Source organism: Corvus cornix, chromosome 1 (genome assembly GCF_000738735.6).
Source record: "Corvus cornix cornix isolate S_Up_H32 chromosome 1, ASM73873v5, whole genome shotgun sequence".
NCBI lineage: Eukaryota > Metazoa > Chordata > Aves > Passeriformes > Corvidae > Corvus > Corvus cornix.
This window is the reverse complement of record NC_046332.1, coordinates 32,078,525-32,099,272: the sequence shown is the minus strand read 5'-3', so window position 1 is coordinate 32,099,272 and position 20,748 is coordinate 32,078,525. Positions and strand designations below refer to the sequence as shown.

Below are 20,748 nucleotides of genomic sequence, written 5' to 3'. Positions count from 1 at the left end.
CACCAGGATATTCACAGTAGACATACAAAATTAATAAATATACCAGTCTGGAGTAGCTAACCACATTTTGACCCAAATGATAAAATATTACAAAAAAGGAGAGGTAGAAAGGAGGACTATTTTTGTAACTTTGAATACCTTTAATTTATGTGTGTCAATGAAACAGAGGAAGACATTCTTCCCTAAGTAATTTCATGTTCATTTTTAGTAAAATACTATGTACTGGTTTATTAGTATGTGGACATGATCACCTAATTATAAAGGCAAATGGAAGTTTACAACTTGGGAATCAAGTCTTCCTTAGACAGCTCTCAATGAATAGAAATTCTACATACATATTTATGTTAATTTTTTCATGGAGTGCTTAATTCCCTTTTGTTCTATCAGAACCTGGATATAAAATCAACAGAGATGTTACATTGCACTTTCTTGCCTCTTGGCATTTTCCAGGAAAATCAATGTAAAATTTGAGTTGACCTTGCTTTAATACAGTACAAAAGCATGTGCTTGTCAAAGAAATATGACATCGTACTAATAGTCTCTTTCTCTTAAATTACAGCCTATGTAGTGTTTTGCCCTCATGTAGAACAACTGTGTACTGTTGTGTGTATATAGAAAAACAAGAATTAAAGAAACTTAAGTATTTTCCATGTGTCAATATACACATAAATGTACAAAATTCCCAGTAAGGGCTTCTGATCTGCCTTCAAAAAAAGTCAGCTGAATAGTTTTAGCTTTATTTTTCTAACACACAAGCAATTTCAAAGGGGAGCAATATAACAGGGCTTCACGCATTTGTTCTCAATAGACTCTCAGTGTTTCCCCTGATATAGCAGTGGGCTGAGTATGGTAATGCCACTTTCAAAACTCAGGCTCAACCATCTTCACGTTGCACCATGCCACATGGGCACAGCCTCTCAGGTGGCTCTAGTTTCTGGGTATTTGCATTGCATTCCTCAGTTCGGTGAGCCTCACACACTGTGAAGATCCCAGAGGTAGCCCAACAGAAATACAGGACTTCTGGGTATTAACAGAGCAAAGGTAGCTGTGGTTACCAAGCCCATGGTGAAGTAAATGCGATCATTTTACTTGACAGTCTCACAAAAATTCTTTCATGCATGTCTAAACTGCAGAGCTCAAACCATTAAGATAAATGTAATTTGAAACAATTGATGGAGTTGTTGGGCTGTCAATATCAGCCACATAACCACCTTGCTCGAGGTGGAGGTGTGACCAGACCTAAGAAGTTCATAAAAAGAAATTGTATTTTAGCTGTTGATCAGAACTCAAAGTCTCTTGAAAATCTTATTAGTGCCTAAGCTATTAAGACTTATACCTCGTCCTTTCTTCATGAAATGGTTGCCTGATAGAATTAATAGAAATATAAGGATTGGTGTCTAGGAGAAATTAAGACACTGGTGAGGAGAATAATGCTTCCCATCTATCCTGGAAACAAGAACAGAGCTAAAGCCCATGCAGTCAAAGAGATGTATACTCATACATCTTCATATGAGTGCAGAATGAATCCTCCACTAGCAGAGACTGAGATGTGGTTTTGCACACTGTTCTTCAGCCAGGAATTATTTCCACAGAACAGTGTTTTTTCCTGTAGGTAGCAGATGGACCTTGCAATTGAGATCTGTTTCCTGCTCCTCCAAAACCCCCTTTATTGCCTGTTAATCCTAATGAAAGTTTCTACTCTTAGAAATCCAGCCTTAATATATTTTATTTATGTATGGAATGTTTACATATAGCACTTTTTTCTTAAAGTGCAGATGCTGTTAGAAAGCAAAATACTTTTTAATAAACAGGGAAAGGAAAGAACAACAGCATAGATTATGCCATCCCACATACCCGTGATGTCCCTGCTTAACTGTTGAGTAGACCACTAACCTCACACTGAATATTGCAGAAACTGAGATTTAGAAAAGATAAGCAACATGGAAAACTCAACAAAAAAAGTAGAATTTCCACTGTAGAAAAAATACCACTGAGCAGTAAAATCAAACAAAACTAACAGCCATTTGAATGTTTAATCGGAGACCAGATCAATCAGATTGGACATCCAAGTGAAAAGTTGTTTGTGAGATAAGCAGAATTCTGTTATCAAGAGATTAGAGACAAGAATTGAGCTGCATTTATTGCCTACAAGAATATCCAGAAATAACACCTAGAGCAGAAGATTGATTTTTGTGAGAAAACAAAATTACAGCACTTTTTTAGGCTTTAAACACTAAAATATTATTTCATAGAGTAGTTTAAACTGGAAGAGATCTCTGGAGCCAATTTTGTCCAATCTGCTCCTCAAAGCAGGGCCAACCTAAGACAGATTTCTTGGAATCTTTTCCAGTTGGATTTTTAATTAAGAGATAGAGATTTCACAACCTCTTTGTGCCACCTTACCCAATGTTTTATTACCTTTCTTATGAATGTTTCTCCTAATGTATAATCAGAATTTCCTGTCCTGCAGCTCGGCCTTTGCGATTTTTTGTTCTGTTCTGTATTTCTGTGTTTGTTTTCATCCACATTGTACTCTCTGACTAGATAGTTATAAACAATGGTAAGGCGTCCCTTTACCTTTCTGTTCTCCAGATTGAGGTAATCCATTTCTTACAGTCTCTCACAACCAGATCCCAGCCTGTGTTATGCATGGGACCATCTCAATTCCAGGACTGTGCATTTTCTTTGCGGTGAAGTTCCTTTGAATCCATATCTCCAGCTTTTTGAGTGTCCTCTTAATGGCAGACCCAATCCTGAGCTTATTAAGTGCTCCCCACACCAATTTGGCTTCACCCAAAACCTTACTGAGGTGCACTCTGTCCACTGCCCAGACCATTAGCACAAACTTAAAGCCAAATTATCTTCAGGAGTGATTCCTGAGAAATACCACTGGGAATCAGCAGTCTTTTGGACTTCATTCTGTTTGTCACAACTCCTTGACCCTACAACTCTCATTATTGTGTGAGGTTACGTATCCTTCTGTTGCATCTGGGGCTGGCCAGTTCTACAGAAGTCTCTGAACAAAAGAGCATTAACCAGTGACCCAATATGACCTTCTAAGAAATACTTCTCCGTGGGTCTTTAGTTTTAGTGAACTATTCAATAGACTTTGATCTTTGGAAATAAATGTTTCCCAATCAGAGAATGTGCACAACTATTACAATGAGTAGAATAAAATGCTAGAGTAAAAAGTATTCCGGTCTCCTTTGTTTACTTCAAACTGCAGTTGGTGTTTAGATCTGGTTTCTTCTTGTAGAATTCTGTGAAACTTATTTTCACCAGGAAGATTCAATTTCTGAGAGTCTTTTTCCTTTTTATTCAAAATACTACAACCAATCCCTGTCACAATTAAGTTAGTGTGATTTGCTGCTCTGTCTCTGCTTGCTATTGTACTGCTGTGCAGTTAGCTCTTGACAAATCAAAGACCAGGGTATGAGTATTGCAAATCAGATTTGGAAAGTGTTTACTTCAGGGAAATTTGTACAGTTAGTGTAGTATATTACATTCTAAGCAATGATTCGCTCACTGCCCTCAACATGACAAAAATTAAACTAAGGGCAATATTTTGATATGCTACCAGAAAAATACAAACCTTCTAGAGAAAAATTAATGTACTCAATTTTTTCATGTAAGAAATAAAAAGACTGGTTGGCCATTTTGTGACTCTGTCTAGTAGTATAGCAGCAGCAAGTGGAACATCAGCTCAGGTATTCTAGTGTCATGACGGAGTGGGTATTTCTTCCTATAGTATCTGCTCCACAATCATGTCAGGTGGAATTTTTGGTATTTGGGGGTTGGTTGTGGGGTTTTTTTGCTTTTTTTTTTTTTCCCAAGTAAGCAGATTGCTAGTATCAAAGTGAATTCAAATTTGCTCAGCATTATTGGCATGAATTATTTTCCTGCCATAAAAGTTTTGCTTCAGTTTCTTTTAGTAACATTTGTTGTTGTTTTTTATTAGCATGCCTAGGATAGTGGGAGTAGAGATTATAAAAAGTCTTAGCTGGAGTGTCAAATAAGGAAGATTCTACACTGAGAACAGCTTTTCCAAGCTGCAGGCCAGATGGTAGCTTTGGGACTCAGAAGCTTAGGAGAAGTAGCTGGAGCTGTGTCAAGAGAAATAGTTAAAAAAAATAGGAGAAAAAGGAAGCAAGAGAGATTGTCAAGTCAAATCAGCACAAGTAACTATTTGTGCTACCCTTTTCACGTCTGAATGAGTAGATGTATTACTCACATGGTAACCTAGCAAACAAATCTAAAGAAAGGATGAGGAACAAGGCAAAAATACAGAATATTTGTATAACCCTATACAAATATAATTTGTTCTATTCAGCTGTGGGATATTGTCAACCCATGATGTCATAATGCAACTTTTGAAATTTCCATCAAGTTTGAATTAGAGATCAAAACTGCTGCCTGCCCAAACCTATGGGTTAGGAATTACATGGATACCAAAATGCCAACGCATTGAAAAGCCAGTGTCTTCTACCTTTGGGCCTGAAAACCTCATACCCTGATGTGACTCCACCAGCCTGTAATCTGCACTGTACCACCCCCACTCTGGAACTAAGGCAAGGGCTGGTGCAGTTCTACCTTCATATTTCAGAGCCACCTTAAAACTTACTGAAGGATAATAAGTGCTAAAATGAAAATACCTTCCAGATTATGGAAGTTTTCTTTTTTTTTCAGACCTGAAATTTTCAACCCCACCCATAAAAGTTAACCAGGACTGCTCAGAATAAAGTTTCTTGCTCAGATGTGCAACTTTAATAGTAGAGAGATAGGTTTCCTATCTTTAGCAGCAGCTAACAGGAGTCAAACTATGACTGCTGCTATTGTGCTGTGCTATCACAAAGGAAAAAGATATATTGATCCCCTCATTTTTTACAGAAAGTGGCAGAAAATACTGATATATAGATATAGATAGATATAGACATAGATATAAATACAGATATAGATGATAGATATAGATATAGATAGATATTGATATAGATATAGATGATATAGATATAGGTATAGGTATAGGTATAGGTATAGATGATATAGATATAGATATAGATGATATAGATATATAGATATAGATTAGATATAGATATAGATATAGATATATACACACACACAAGAATTTTACAGTCTAAGTCAGATCGATCCAAAACAGGTGTATAGCAAACACTTTTAGTAGCAGGCATTGAAAGCAAGGGGTAGCTGAGCACCATTCAAAGGGGAATATGTTGTTGCTGCCATGAATTGATCTCAAAACTAGTGACAACAACTATTTTTCATTCTTATAACATGTTCTTGCTGGAGGAGACATTCCAGCGTAACAGATTCTACAACAATTTATGGATTGAGAGAGAAGTGGAGTCTATAGGGCTTGTTGAACTTACCTGTAGCTCTTAGCTAGTTGTTTAACACTGAGCTTCTGGCTAAGTTTGTGAGATAAAACAGGTTTACATAGCTAAGTTTTATATATATGACTTGTTTTGGATAACAAGAGAGGATAATTTACAGATTAAAGGAGCTGGATTCTTTTCATATATAGATGTGTCAAACCTTTTGTATTTAGACAACATGTTTCCTATATATAAAACTAGAAGGGGAAATTCCCTTATTAACAGAAGATTGAGCATGACTAGCTGGAAGGGAGCCACAGAATGGATTTCATGAGCAGGAGTTTTAAAATTTTTTGAGAGGGGCTGACTGCTTCCGTTCTCAAGAGACAAGAACTGGTGCATTTTGGAACATTTGGAAAACAAACTGTTAGGCTTGGAAGGCAGAAAGGGAAAGAATTTCACAGCTGAAGAATGTAAAACCATGCCTCTCTTCTCTGAAAAGTACTGCAGGCTGAGAAATTCCCTGTATACACTGACAAGGTGTGTTTAAAGAAAGAACTACCATTCTTGAATATTGGGCTTATGATCCGTTGGAGAGATTGTGAAAGTCTTTAAAGAACATGCCAGTATATTTGCTACCTAATAACTTCAACAAGCAGTTAATGTCTTTTGAGGAGATACAGTAAAAATTCTCAATCAATTTATTTCATAATAGAGTTTAAGAGGTGGTTTCATCATGGTCTACAAGCACTTAAGTGAAGAAAACCATCTGATGGTAGTGACTTTTTAATTTACTGGAAAGTCATAATGAGTTTCAGTGGGTAGAAGCTGATGCTAGATAAATCCAGGCTAGAACCAAGGTATGTATACTAAGTAAAGATAATTATGCATTGGAAAAGCCTTCTTGGATGCATGATGAATTCCTCACCACCTGAAGTCTAAAAGTTGAGTCTGGATATTCTTTACTGGAGTTTGTGACAGTTCAAGCAGAAGCCATAATCTTGATACAGGAATTAGTGTGTGAAGTTCTTTGTTATGTGCTTGTCCAGAAATCAGACCCGTATTTTACTGATCTGTTTTGACCTTAAATCCACAAAGACTAGGTATATGTTGAATAATTTATTTTATGTTATTCAGAAACTCCACAGATGTTTGCACATAATGGGACTGAAACAACAGATTCTTGTAAGTACACCAGTGTAAGCCAAATGTACCAGACAAAAGAGGGGACATGCTTCTAACCTCCTGACCTTGCCTTCCAAAACTGGTTTCATGATGGTTATCTGGAACACTAGAATGAAGTCTGTTCTTGCAATGACTCTCCAAACTGTAACAGAGATACATGAATCTTCACGATACAGAGGGTGAATGGTGTCAATAATTAACATTTTTTTTCCGCCCTCAATTTGTTTATTGCTGAGTTTAGTCCTGGACTCTGGTGCAATGTCTTAGATTGCCGTGTTTCCTTTTTCCAACTGAGGCAAAAAATGTTGTGATTGGAAAATCTAGATTTGACACAGAAAGTAGTGATTGAGGTTCTTGTTACAAAGCCAGGATCAGTAACTAGGGTTTTTTTCTTTTTTTTTTTCCCCTAATCTAGCCAAACTCAAAAAAAATAAGAATTAAAATACTCGTGAGGTTAGTGTTGGAAAAGCTGGAGGAATATGCAGTCTCAAACTAAAGACTGAATCAATGGAGTTAGAAACCAGAAGATTCCCTTGCTTTTTATTTTCAGTGTTTGGGTGAAAGAATAAAAGAGATGTTAGGTCTTTTCTTCCTACAGGAATATTCATCAGAATCCAATCTAACCTTTCTGTTTAAGGATACAGTTCAACATTTTTTTTATTTTAGCTCAATTGATACATTAAAATTCTGCCTATTTAATTTGCTCACTCCTGATTTCTCTCAGAAAGTAGAGAGAGTTTAAACACTTGTCAGCACATAATAAAAAAGCAATCTTTAGGCTCATTCTGTTGATAAAGGAACTGATACATCTAACTCAGTTTTACACATGCTCTATAAAATTTTAAAGAACTTAGCCTTTCTTAACAATTGAATGCTAATTAAGGGTATTGATTCCACTTAATGAGTTGCAAACACTCTTAAAAAGGTCAGACCTGAAGCAGGTTATGTGGAAATGTATAGAACTTTCAATATTTTTAGTTCATTGCTATTTAAGTATGCACCTAAAGAACATCTGATGAAATGTTAGAGAGTAATGAATAACACTAATGTTTTCCAGCTACATAAATGAGTTGGATTAGAGCTGACAAGTGTTCTCTGTTATCTGGCCACCATTTCACGTTGTATATCCTCAGCTTTTCAATTTATGTTAAAAGGGGTTGAGATGGAGAACCTGGGCACATTTAGTAGTTCTCTTTCTCCAGCAGTGGCTGCAAGCAGACTGCAGGAGAAAAGGATGAACTGAACATGCAAATTTGATGTTTACACCTAATACTTTCCCATCCTCTAACCATCTTCAGGTGAGGGGATTTCCTGAATCTCTGCACTTTAGGTGCTGTCTAGTAAATCACAAGAGATGTTTTTCCAAACACTTCTTCAAGGACCATTTTTCTTATTTCTTGAAGGTATGTACAGAAGAAACAATCTTTTTTTGTCTTATGTAGGTTTGGATGTAAACAGCATTTCTTGAAAATAAATATAATTGCAAGCAGTCAAAATGCGGAACAACAGTATGCACAAGGAGTAAAAAGAGCTTACATGTGTTTAAAAGGGTTGAACCACCACAGTTATGAAAAACACAAAGTTGAAAATCTCCTCACTGGGAGTTAAAGATCTGAAAGTATTTACGGAAAATATGTATAAGGAATCTTGACATATATCTCTTACTTAAAAGTATATATTTTTCTGGCCCATTATGAGACCTCCCAAAAAAACTCTCATTGTGTCACAAGTGTCTCTTCATCAGAATCATTATTAAATATGACAAGAAAAATTAATTTCATTTATTTAGTGATATATTTTTATCAAGCACTCAGTTGCAGTGAACTCTAGCTCCCTGCTTTTCTTAAATATTGTTAGAAAGTTCAACTTCAGTGTCACATTCCTGTATGTTCAGCACGGCAGCTGATACTGGGAAATGCCCTGTGCTCATTCTGGAAGCGTTTGGACATAGCAGAGGTGGGATTTTCATACCTGATTTTAAACATCTACTATCTGAGCTAGTTAACCAGGCTCCAGTTATAATCAAAGATGAGATACAATGGGTTTTACGGTAAAAATTGTCATCTTAAGGAAGAGGTCTAAAAGAGACGGATGTCTCGTACTGTAGCAGTGCTGTTCACTCTTCCTGACTGGAAAGGGAGCCTAGGGTGACTGGCTCAGATGCAGATGTCTAACTTAGGTGTGATGAATCTCTCTCTAGGGTTTCTCCTGTCCCTCCTTGTTAACTGTAGAAATAATCCTTCTTCAGATTGAAAACTTTGGAAATAAGTCTTGTAGGAAGCCAAATATCTTTATGGCTTTAAAGCATTATAAAAATTTTTGCCACTTCAAACACTTGTGAGCAGTGATCAAAGAACTTTTGAGCTTGAAGCCACACTGCTGTATACTTTTGCACTGTTGCCCTACTCAGGTATCCTGAGCTCTTTCTCATGCCTTGAATATAATCTCATTCTGTTTAACACATTGTTCTTCTTTTCTGGTTTTCAATGCTTGGGTTGTTAAAAAACAAAAACATGCCCAGAGACAGATGTAAAATTGCTGAGCTTTTCTCAAATCACTTCAGTTCAGTTTCCACTGTGTTCATAAGCATCTTTTTCCTTCCACTGATATTTTCAAATACTTAAACTCTTCAAGTTGACATTTCTTCCAAGTTAAAATTTGGCATCTTGGACTAATTTTGATACAAATATAAACCACAGATCTATCTACAAAAATATAATACAGAAAGTAACAACAAAAATATTATTGTGAACTGTAGGACTTTAGATTTCTTTTTGTAAATATGTAGCACATAAGAAGCTTGCTTTCCTTCTCTTTGCAGCATGACTGACAGATTTCTAACTATTGTAAACCAGAAACTAGCTGCCACTGCATACATTTTATGAATGAATTGGTGTTAACTGACACTAGCAGTGCCAATTAGCAATACATAAATGAATCATTACAGTGACCACATACGTCACCACATGCAGTTTGTAAGTCTCTCTCTTTCCATAAAATCTATACAGCATTCACAAGAATATCTAAGCTGCTGACAAGGAGCTCGAGAATTTCTGTTTAAAGCACAGCTGAATCCTGGAGATGATTCTTCACTTTACTAGATAACAGCATTTAAGCTGTCTCAACAGAGCTGGCTTCATGAGCATTTTACCACGTTCTATGAAACTCCAATGAAAAAATCTATTTTCACACAGAGAAACAACAGCAACCCAGTGAAACAGTTTCACAAAGTACAAGTGTGTTCCTCTTCACCCTCCCAAAGATCACACTTCTTTGGATATCCATGTACATGTGTGGGTGCAAGTAAGTGCTTCTTCTGTAGAGTTGTCCAGTCCCCTTTTTCTTCTACAGCTTTCATCAGAACTTATCTTCCATGTAGTGTTAACTCAAGGAGCATCATGCTTAACCTGGTCTTTGATCAGACATAGAGGTCTCAAAACGTAGACTACCTAGACAAGTAGGTGTAGCATGGTTTTACATTTCAGTGTAGGAGTGCTGAAAAAGGTGATGCAGGGATGGTTCAAGTGCTGAGTGCTGCTTGACACAGCTACCCTGCTGTTAAAGTGGTATTTTGCACAATAATTGTAAGAACTTGACAGGAATGGATGCTGCTCTGAAAAATCAGTGAAAATGCCAGCAAGTCCAGATCCAAGTCTGGATCACTCTCTGGAGGATCCCTTCCCTGAACTGACTATAATGGAAGCCTGGGGAAATTTGTCTTAAGTTGTCCATGACTAAAGTTAGCCTTTGTGTATATACATCCCTCTGTGAGATATATCAAATATGTGTAAATGCCTGTTACAGTCTTTAAACTGACTGCTCCTTCACATCACACTTAAAGTAATACATAGGCAAAATGGATGTAAATATAAATTAATTTTGAAGTACATAGAGTTCCAACATTCCCTTTGTCAGCCACAAAATCTGAAGAGGAATCAAAGTGTGGGTGACCTGCGTCCCTGAGGTAACTTGAATGACAATAGATAGTTGTGTGGAAGAAGGGAATTCCAGGCCAGATCTTCATTTCATCACATAGCACCTTTCATGCTATGCTCCTAGTCTGTCTTCCTTTAATCCACCTCCTCTGTGTGTGATCTAATAGCCAAATGAATTGGACAAATTAGGAGCCTGAGAAGGTGCAGTAGAATCCTATGTGTGTACATATATATACAAACACTCATTTTTGAACAAGGGGCATTCTGCCGTTCCAGAGGTATTGCAGGGTACATCCAGGCCAGGTACATGTTGTTGTGTGATACAATGCAGGACCTCTGAGGTGTGCCCTTTAGGAACTGACATGCTCTTTGGAATCTGAGGGTGAGATGCGTTGCCCTATTGTGTAAGTGGCAGAGGCTGCTTGTTATGTATCTGACAGAGGCCAGTATTCTGTGGCAACTAAGCTGAGTCAACTGAACTGCCTTTCAGACTCTCTGAAGTCATATGTTGTTGACTTTCTAATTTAAGAAAAATCTCCACAGAATTCACATTCCCTGGTTCTAAATGGACTTCCACTCAAAATCACGTTTCCAAGCAGCCACTTATCATAGCAAACCACAGAAACACGTACAATCACAGAATGGTTTGGGTAGAAAGGCACCTTGAAGGTCATATAGTTCCAGCCTCCCCTCCGTGTTTCTTTTAGCAATGATGTCACATTGCAGATGTATCTATCCTTCCTCCCAGTCCTGCTCTACCTTCTATTCTTGTCCACGTGCCAAAACAAGACATCTTCAGTACTGCACTGTAAATCCTGAGCATTCGGAGCAAAATAATCAATAAACAGGTTCCATAAAACAAATCTTTAGGTTTCTTACAGCCATATTGCTGCAACTGTTGAAATTCATGGCAAAGGGGGATTTTATTGCTTAGTTATGACTTAAAAATCACTTTTGCCCCATCAGATTCCAGGTGGCTACATTAGTTTTTACTCTAGGCTGTTTGTACAAACCTCCACTTTCTCTGAAGGTCAGAGGTACTATTTTAGGAGGGTGGATTGGTATTCTTTTATGAGTGATTGTCATAGATAATGGAAAATGGCAACTGGTTTTGTTCTCAGTGGGATGTGTCTGTAAGTAATTATTAAGAAAGACTAGAACTTTGTACGGCTGATTGTCTCTTTTAAAACTATAAATAAAAACTGAGAGCAATTAGGGCTAAAGAACAATCTGGATGTAATTTGTGTTCAATGCCTAACACAGCAGGACTCTAATTCAAATGGTGTTATATGCCATGATATGATATTTCCACAGTTCTGTGATTCCCAGATTTGAGCCTGAAAAAGCTCAAACGCTATAAAAAGTTATTTCTAATAAAGTGGATTTCTGGAAATGTTCGAATTGCATGAGTCTATTCTTTCGTGATATGTTGCAGGGGTTCCCACATGCAAGGCTTTCCCAAAGCTCTGGAAAACATGTTTTTGACACATCTTCATCCCAAATAAAATCCTATCTACAATAAGACTGGCCCAGCTATAAAATATAAATAGAAGGTTTTAGGGGACAAAAGTAATGTATTCAGAAGTTAATTCTTTTGGAAAAAAGCTTTTAAAATGGCAAGAAAAGAAAAATATAAAGAGGTAGAACACCCTCCAGCAACAGTGGAAACACTAAAAGGATTATTTATCATAGGTAAAAGACAATTCAAAATGACATGGCAAAGCACAATAGCCCCTAGTTGTGCAGGGACTGGGTTACCCAATTATGCAATTCATATTGGAAACAAATGGTATCTTATAATGCTCATGACATGTTAAATACTCAATTCTGAACCGCAAAATGCCTGAAGTTTTTAACTAGAAATGCAGCTGTGTCAATTAGATGCAGCACATAGTACTTACACTTTCTAGTAGTACAACTGGGGGAAAAAACCTGCAAAAAATAAGACTGTCTGTATGAAAATTAAACCAGCTGATAACTTGTGTACATGTGTGGCCTGCAATTTATCTTCAATTTAAAAGGTAGAATAAAAACAAAACCAAAGCAACCCAAAACCTTTCAGACATTCTTGCATGTTTAACTGCTCTGAAATCACTTTCTTTATTCACTCAGCATTCAGATTACTTAATACTCTTCATAGCTTTTTCAGGTAATTTTTATATAAACATATAAGCAAAACAATAACATTTCAAGGATGGTTGACCTGTTTTCTTTGTCCAGTAGTGAAACTGTGCATTTAGATCTTTCTTCAAACTCTCACTTGCTCACCAGAAAGCCAAAACACTTTCAGTAAGTCATTTGGTATTGCCGAAACTTGTGTTTGTTGTAACTAATTTCTGCAAACACAGAAGCAGGTCAGTTAACTCAGCTGCCTCAGAAAGCTTCAGGTGTTCTAACATACAGGATGAGGTATATCCCTAATGTCCCATTTTTTCCCATCAGGCCTGTTTCCAGTTATTGCCCTGACTCCTGTTCCTCACTGTCACCATGTGTGTACTCCATGATGCTGTGTTACAGTCTAGGATGACTATCCATTAATGACAACACCACGGGGCAGTTGCAGCCATTATCATAAAAAAAACCCCACTAAAAACAAACCAAACAATCTAAAAATTGCTCTACTTAGGACTTATCTTGATGAGTAGCACAGATGTCATATTAGACGTGTCATTCTGCTTATCCAGAGAAGGACAATAGAGCTGAGGAAGAGTCTGGAAAACAAGTCTTATGAAGAGTGGCTGAGGGAGCTGGGGGTGTTCATTCTGGAGAAAAGGAGGCTCAGGGGCCTTCTCACTCTCTACAAGTACTTGAAAGTAGGTTGCAGTGAGGTGGGGGTTGATCTCCCAAGTAACAAGAAATAAGACAGGCGGAACTGGCCCCAGGTTGTGCCAGGGGAGGTTTAGGTTGGATATTAAGAAAATTTCTTCCCCAGAAGGGTTTATATATCCTTGGCCAGATTTCTGCTTTCTTCAGATCTGCTAACTGAGTACTCCGGCAGCTGCAGTGCCTCTCCAATTTTATTCCAGAAAGGGATAGAGGAAAAAAACATGCATACTTCTCTTCCTAACTACTGACTGGATGGTGATGTTGCTCAGATCTGCCAATGGTGATGATCTGAGGCTCGGCTGGTATGCTGTCTCTAATTTATTTTGGCCATCTGCTTTTCCTCCTTCTAATTGGTGCATGTTAAGAGAGAAAATATTCTTAAAGAGCATTTAAGATGAGGATGCTTCTGGACTCACTAAAAGCAGATTGAATTGTAATATTTGTTTTTCATTGGGCAGATCAATCTGTATCTCAGCAACCATTTCATATTTGGCGAGACTATTCCTTTTACATAAAGTGATTACATATACTAAGGTTGTTATTGGTATGAAGGATGCATTAGTAAAAGTGAGAAAAGATCTCTTTTAGCAGGTTCTCCACACTTGTAAAATATTTATGTTGTAGCCTGCATATTCTGCAGTTTCTTTGTAAACATTGAGCTTTATGTGTATTATTAATGCTCAGGAGATGAAACGTGTATTGAAATAGGGGCCCTGAACAGGGATTTGTATTCTCTGATCCTTCACTGAAACAACAGCCTTAAGGTTTGTCCACTGACTTCTCTCATCATCTCAGGGGATACCTCGGGAAAGGTGTCTGAAGTTTAATCTGCAGTACTTTTCTGACCCTAGCACCATGGGTTTGTTCAGGGGGAGTTAATTTTATTAAAGCCTGAACTCTCATTGGAGAAAAATTTCACAACCGTGAAGAAGCCTGCCTTCTGATCCACTGCCACTTTGCAGATTGCAGGAGTGGGAGACAGCTAAACATTGTCAAAATAAAAATAGACAAAGTAATTTTTGTTTCCCCTGCACTTTCTGGATGGGATTCATGTTTTCTAAGTTAACCAGCTGGCAGTGCAGGCTGAAATGACCACCTAAACAACCTGTGTGAAGAGAGGGACATCCACACAAGTGACTTGATTTGCTCTCAGAGGTGTTTCTCTTTCTCTACCAGCTTCACACAGGAGTCTAATAACTACCTTAAACTAAGCTTTAAGGAAATAAAGCAAAGCAACACAAATTATACTTTCAAACAATTTTTTTTTTCTAGTGAGACTGACATGGGATTTTCAAGCAGCACCAGAAAAATCTCTTCATTCGAGTAGATAAATACAATTTAATTTTTATTCATTTTGTATCATGAATATGTTTTTTTATGATATAGATTAATCAACATTTTTTGATGAAGTAAAACCTGCCCACCTGTTATTATTTTGCTGTATTGTCTTCAAATGTCATTTTCCCCAGTAGTAATCTTAGCTAAAATGTCTTGTAATAATAACTACACTCTCCTAGTAGATATGGCATGAAATTTCAGTAGCACATAGTATTTCTCACTGACGCCGTACTTGCATTTCTTATTTACAATATTCCTCAAAGAATTATGGTTTGTTTTGTCTTTATCATCTTACAGGACACTGGTAATAGTATATGGATCCTGTTGGAGATAGAGTATCATACAAGTATTGGATGAATAGCAAACAGCCTTGCTGGTAAGTTGTTGTATTCTTTCTGCTCTTTTACCACATTTCAGGTCCAGGAATGTGAAGGAAGGTTTACTTCCTGTTCAATATGATGTTTACTAAAAAACAAACAAAAAAGGGAAAAGCAAATTAAATAATATGTTTTAAATATTTGCAGTTCCCTTCCCTTTCACAAGTAGCTTCAGTATTACTATATCTTTTTTCCTTCCTCTCTTAGAGAAACATTTTCAGTTTCCACTTTGTGCCATTGTGTATCATGAGGCTTTGCAGGTTGCTTTATCTGCAGGTACTCCCTCATCAGAAATGTCCAAAGTTCAGTTTTACAGGCTAATACAAGAGTCATAATGGTTCTTGCTATTTTTTTAATCTTTTTTTTCCTTGTTGGGCTTTCTTTTCTTTTTTCATTTTTGGATTGATCTTATTTTATTCACTGTAGGTATTGTGCTTTTGGTTTGTTTTTGATGCTAAAGAATGTTTGTTTGCCTATAAACCTCAATGCAGTTTTTATTTGTAGCTGATTAACATATGTCAGTTACTAAAGGTACTTGAATAGAGAGTATCTAGAAAATCATACATTTAAAAGATTAGTTATAAAGTCACTAGTCAAAACCACCCAAGCTATAGCCCTATTGATATCTCTGGTTTATTGTATGATGTTGATTGAGTAATTTCTGAAGAGCAGGAACTATATTTCTGTGTGGAGATACAGTAATGCATGTACAGTGGTGTATGAACTGAATTATTCTTCTTTACATAATTGGAGAGCTCACTGGGTAGCTGTTAAGAATGATTAAACTCCATTAGGCCTGATAAAACCTATTTCTTCTTAAAATATTGCCAAAAATGAATAGTATAAAATATAACTTTTTGTTTCTAGTGGAGTTGCTTTAACTCTTGCATTTTCAATACTGTCTGCAATGCTGATTGCTACTTCCATCCATTGGGTGTAAAATCTGCACTTGAAATGCTGTTAGTGCTGGGATTTTGTATCAAAAATGTGGAAAAGAGACCAAAGGTGAAATCACCAGGTTTGAGTTGCTAGGTTGCTGTATAAAAATACACTGATGAAACACAAAGGATATTTTATTTGTTGTTAGCCACAGTGACTGAAATACTTAACACTTTGAAATGTCTTGAATTGAAAACAAATAGGTCTCCTCTGTTAAGTCTCTATCAGCAAGAAAGAAAATATCTGGAAAAAGTATTAGTGTTGTATTTTCACATATTACCTGGATATATACCAGGAGGAGGGAATCAAAATCTGTGCTTGGCAGAAGGGGGATTATTTCTACAGATAGTGTTCAAAACTCAACTGGACAAAGTCCAAAACAATCTCATCCAGTTAGACTTGCTTTTGAGGTAAGGATGGACTAGACATACAGAGGTCCCTTCCCACATAACTTATCCTAAGGGTCTGGCATTCTATGTAGCTGGGTGAGATGTATGATGGTCAGAAAACTGTTTTATGATCTACACACACCAAGGTACTTTACTTAATCTTCAAGAGAAATTACATGATTTAATATTCAATGGATGAGTGCAACTGAACTCTAAAGATGCTGAGGGAAGTTGGGGAGCCAGAAGAAAGGAAGTGGGATTTCTTTAGTAAGGTTAGGATCCTGCTGCGGGAGATAATTAGGTACCTAATACCATAGATGTACACATAATTTGTCCTGTGGTTTTAAGATTTTCTTTTAAATGCTTTTGTTTTAGAGTATGACTTGCTCTCAGAAGTCTGTATGATCACTGACTGCTTTGATCACTGGAGGGCACAGATTTTTACATGCTGAGCAAAACTTCAGCTCACTTGGGGAATCATGACTGATTTTACAGAGGGAACTCTGTCCAGTCTTCCTAGCAGGGGGCCATAAAACACACAGGGGAATATGAGTGAAGAATACTATGTTTCTGTGAAAAGGAAAAATGTCATTTTGCAATGTGGATAAAAGTGCAGCCTGCAAAATGCAAAATAAACCACCTGCTATGCTCTGTTTGGTATTGGTACAACCTCAGGAATATCCATTGTGGGACACTTAAAAAATGCTATGAACAAACTGGACATAGACCCATGAGGAAAAATAAGGATGAGTATGAGAGGTTCATGAGAAAGAATGAAAAGAAAGGTGGAATTGCTTGAGCTGGTTTATAGTGATGAACTTCAAAGAAATTATAGGCTTTTAAATAAAGAAATAAATGCTTTATTGTCTCCATCAAATTTATATTGGAGAGAGAAAAATGTTGGGAAATTAAACTGAAGTCAGTTCAGGGCAGGTAGCAGCAGAGAGCTTGGACAGATTGGGAAAATATAGTGCTGGAATATGCTGCTTGGATATATTGTGGAGGGCTTTCAGAATAGGTTGAAGAATCTTCAGTCAGATATAACTGATCCTCCTTGAGATATAGGATTAAGTCCATCTCCTGTGGTCTTTCCCAGCCCTACGTGTCTCTGGTACACTGCCCCTGAATCCAGAGCAAAAATTACCACTCAAGGAAACAGTTGTGTAGAAAGGGTGGAGGGGGGAAGGGAGGCTGTGGATAAATCCACCTCGCTGCTGTACGTTATAGTGGCCAATAAATGCAACCTTTACCTGGTGAAATCTGTATTGTCTGTCTCAGGAGTAAAGAGCATCAGCTTGGGCTTGGTGGAAGCTGAATCCCTGACAGGAGACTCTCATTTACAATCATCTCAAACTGCACTCTCAGTGTGTTGAAAAACATAATGACAATATCTGGTTGCCCTGTTTGCTTTAAAATGGTGTGGCTTAGATACCCTATCTGAAACCAACAGCCCTTATATTCCATACATGATCATATCACATTGACAGATCTACTGATTTGGGTTATAGATTGATGCTTTTTGCAGCAACCATTGCCATGTTGGGGATCTGAAGGCTTCTAAACACCCCACAAAATAGCTGTGATGGACATACACAGCAACTGTACAACATGCGTGGGCAGAATATCTTTTGGGATGCACAAGAAATTAGTACTGTGACTGGAGATGAAATTATTATGAACTCAATTACAAGAAGTAACAGTTCTGTTTCCAAACACTAGGAATCATAATCTTTTTGGGAAATAATCATGCTGTTTATATGCCTTGCAATTAGGTGTATGGATTGGCACGACACACTTCTCTGTATATCTCAACTATATAGAAGTATAAGTAGTTACAACAGTTCTTTTCTATATGACTAGTAGAATCCGAACTCTTTTGAAAAGGGCTCTTTAGATCTGAGCTCCAGCTTTTTATATTTTGTGCTTTTTATCTGCACTTCACCAGCTTGAATAATACCAATTAGAGCTGCTGCTACACAGTCACCTTTTAATTTTCTGCTTCTCATGCCTTAACATACTCATAAATTTGGGTGTTGACTCTTCTGCTGGATTGTTTGAATAAGAAAAATCAATTTAAGATAAAAACAAGTGTTCTTTTTGTCTGCAAAAATTTCTGGCCTTAATACCCTTGATACTCATCCAGCACAGGTGCTCTACTATGTAATTATTGGAAACAGCTTGAAATAAAACACAGAAATAGGACTGGAAACCTTGAAAATATTGCCATTGCATTAGATAAAGGCAGTTGCAAGATCGCACATGTATCATGTTCCAGTCTTTCACTCTCTGATGATGAAAACTAGCAGTAGTACAGCAAAAGACCATAAAATTGCTAATATCCACTCAAAAAAACTTTTACTGAGTTGCAAATTATTGTAGAGTCAAGTTAGAAGAAGAGATTCTCTCTGCAGAAATGACAGGCAGCCACACCCGAAAAAATTCCAGGACTGAATCCATTCATCAAAAATATTTACATTATTTCCATTTCCTTATGGGTTAAATAATAATAAATATTGAACAAAGAGACTCCAGCTGCAGCTGGAGCATTTTCAGTAAATAGTTAAATACAACCCACAGCAGAGTCTGGGAGCTCTCTCCAATACTTGAATACTGCAAGCTGGTTCCTATTTTATAGGAGACCCCAGGTCAAGGAGAAGTAATTAATCCTGCTTTTGATGGAGAAAAACTTGTAGCTTATCCCTGGAAATGTTTAAAAATGCTGTTTTACTTTAGAAAATTTACATTCATCATCACTGCTGTTTTTCTGGCATATATGGACATCTTCTGTCTGGTGATGAACAATCTTTTTCTCCAGTCCCGAATCACCTATAGAAGTCAATTTTTATGTGAACATTTGTTTGGAATTTGACTCTTCGTAGCTCTCTGAAGAACCACTGCATTTGTTTAGATCTTGTGAGACCCCAATGCGAGTACTGCATCCATTTCTGGGGTTCCCAGCACAGGAAAGATGTTGACCTGTGGAGCAAGTCCAGAGGAGGCCCACCAAGACAGTTAGACGAAAAGCTAAGAGAACTGGGATTGTTCAGCCTGGAAAATGCTCCGAAGTGACCTAATTCTGGCCTTTCAGTACCCAAAGGGAGACTACAAGAAAGATGGAAAGGGACTTTTTGAAAGACCATGTACTGACAGGACAAGGGGGAATGGATTCAAACTGAAAGAGGGTAGATTTGGATTAGATACTGGGGAGAAATTCTTTACTGTGAGTATGGTGAGGCATTGGCACAGGTTGCCCAGAGAAGTTGTGGATGCCCCTCCCTGGAAGTGTTCAAGGCCAGGCTGGATGGATGTCAGAGCAACCTGGTCTAGTGGAAGGTGTCCCTGCCCATGGCAGGGGGGCTAGAACAAGACAATTTTTAAAGGTCCCTTCCAACACAGGCGATTTTACAGTTCTATGATTCTAAATGGTGTTTGGGTAGAGAAAGTGTGCTGACAGTATAAATGTTGGGTTCAAAACTGAGCAGTAAGATAGTTCAGTAATATAGTTTCACCATTTTTTCCAAAGAAAAGTTTCTTGTATCTTCTGCCTTTTACCAGCTTCATGGTTAATGGCAAAAATCCAGATAATGAAAGTTTCCATTCAACTTGGAGAAAATTGGGGTTTTGTATGTTTTGATGGATTTTTTTTTTTTTTGCCAAGTAATAGTGAAACAAACTGTTCTTGGATGTGTTATCTATTAAAAAAAATCTGAACTTTTGTTGCTCATGTTAGTCATGTTAGTCTTGTTAGTGTGTGATAGGCGTAAGGTACAATTCCAGAATTCTTGCTTTTTTAAAGGTGTGTTTTAATTTGTGTTTGTGTCTTCTTGAAAAGAAATAGTTCATTCTGCTGAAAGCAATACAGCCATTAACCAAGTACCTTCCAAGAGAATCTGGGAAGTTATGTGCAAGGTGATAGTCTGTAAATTTCTTGGTTATCTTAAAAAAAAATGGTCAGTTTTTGCCAGAATTGCAAGAAATTGGAGCATTCCTTAAAGGAGAAGTGAAATAAGACAGGTTTTGTGTGTCTGCTAAGTGTTTTGCCTGTTTCAGCCCTGTAGGAAGAAAAGGTAACCTAAGGAGAAGTGATAGTATTACATAGTGGTTCACATCCATGCAAATGTTTAGAAGAAACTGACTCCTCAGAATTCATGCAAGACCATGTTGGTTTTAATACTACCATTTTGTGGAGCATAGTCTAGAGCTTGGTAATCTGAGAAGCAGATGATTTCAGTCAATGAACATGCTTTCTCCATCTCCTCCTGAAGATTCTCTATCCAAAATGAGGGTGAGGAAACAAAATGTAACAGAAATCTTCTTTAGATTAGATTTGTTCCTCCTGGGGAAAGACATATATTCTAAAGTGGTGGACTTAATACAGGAAGTCATAAGAATGTGCAGAAACTTACAAAAGAGAGTAAAGTGGGTTAGC

General features: G+C 37.3%; 1 protein-coding gene across 1 annotated transcript in view; it reads left to right on the top strand.

Annotated features, from left to right (window-relative positions):
- TENM4 (teneurin transmembrane protein 4) overlaps positions 1-20,748 on the top strand; it is a 1,362,823-nt gene that overhangs the window by 611,786 nt on the left and 730,289 nt on the right. The window contains exon 5 of the mRNA XM_039562133.1: positions 14,912-14,990. The gene's annotated coding sequence lies outside the window, so the exon portion shown is untranslated. The remainder of the gene's footprint in view (positions 1-14,911; positions 14,991-20,748) is intronic.